Genomic DNA, 1,682 nt, shown 5'->3' on the forward strand with positions numbered 1-1,682 from the left:
AGCCCGGTTAGTTAGAGCATTGTCCTGGAGTTCAGAGGTTGCCAGTTCAATTCTCAGTCAGGGCACATACAGAAACAGGTTGATGTTCCTGTCTCTCTTTTTCCCTTCCTCTCTAAAATCAATTTATTTTATTTTATTTTTTTGTATTTTTCCAAAGCTAGAAATGGGGAGGCTATCAGACAGACTCCTGCATGAGCCGGACCGGGATCCACCCGGCATGCCCACCAGGGGGCGATGCTCTGCCCATCTGGGGCGTTGCTCTACCGCAATCAGAGCCATTCTAGCGCCTGAGGCAGAGGCCACAGAGCCATCCTCAGTGCCCGGGCCAACTTTGCTCCAATGGAGCCTCGGCTGCAGGAGGGGGAAGAGAGAGACAGAGAGGAGGGAGAGGGGGAGGGGTGGAGAAGCAGATGGGCGCCTCTCTTGTGTGCCCTGGCCGGGAATCGAACCCGGGACTCCTGCACGCCAGGCTGACGCTCTACCACTGAGCCAAACGGCCAGGGCTATCTAAAATCAATTAAAAAATTTTTTAATAGGTCATCTTATGTTTGAGACACAAGTGGTTGAAAAATGAGGAATTGGTTACAGATGAAAAGGAACTGTTTGTTTTTTTATCTATGCAGTTCTGGATTGCACTCACCCTATTTCCTTTTATGTATTTGTGATAAACTCAGCAGTTTCCCTGGTCTGCAACTTTCCAAACTAGACAACACGTTCTGGGCCCTTGGGAGCGGATTACTGCACGTTCACCAAGGGGCGCACCAATGATTCGGAGCCTTGGTCTGCGGAATCCACAGACCCATGCAGGTGGGCGCTGTCACCCTCACTTAGGGAAACAGAGGCTTCCTGCACCACACAGCCTGAGGAGGGAAACAGACTATTCTGGAAGCCCCCAAGAGGTTTGATGATTCACTGGAAGAATTTAATGAACTAAGAGAAACTATTATACTCATGGTTTATCACAGCAAAAAGATACAGATTAAAATCTGCAAAGGGAATAAGAGCCTGGGAGCCATCCGTGACAGACCAGGTGCAAGTTCCCAGGTTCTCTCCCAGTGGAGTCTTCTATAGTACTGGAAGAATTCAGCACTGCTGAGTCCCCAACACGACTCTGCAGGTAGGGCCATTAGAGGTCATTAAGGTCACATGAGGTCATAAGGATGGGACCCTGATACATAAGATTAGTGTCTTTTTTTTTTTTTTTTTTTCATTTTAGAAGAGAGAGAGAGAAGGGGGGAGGAGCAGGAAGCTTCAACTCCCATAAGTGCCTTGACCAGGCAAGCCCAGGGTTTTGAACTGGTGACCTCTGAGTTTCAGGTCGACGCTTTATCCACTGCGCCACCATAGGTCAGGCCAGATTAGTGTCTTTATAAGAAGAGACATCAGAGTTCTCTCTGAGGAACAAGATGGTGGCCATCTGCAAGCCAAGAAGTGGGCTCCCACCAGGTGGCACCTTGATCTTTGACTTCCCAGTCTCCAGTGAGATAATAAATTTCTATTGCTTAAACCCTCCCACCTCCCAATCTGTGGTATTTTAGGGCAGCCCAAAGCTGACTCATACCCCCAGCAATGGTATGAGGCAGGTGCCAGTATTGCTGACTGTGAATGCTCCCTGGGCCTTGGTGTCCAGGGTTTTTACTGGGGGCCTGTTATGAGCTGAACTGTATACCCCCCAATAAAGA

Source organism: Saccopteryx leptura, chromosome 3 (assembly GCF_036850995.1).
Source record: "Saccopteryx leptura isolate mSacLep1 chromosome 3, mSacLep1_pri_phased_curated, whole genome shotgun sequence".
Taxonomy (NCBI): Eukaryota; Metazoa; Chordata; class Mammalia; order Chiroptera; family Emballonuridae; genus Saccopteryx; species Saccopteryx leptura.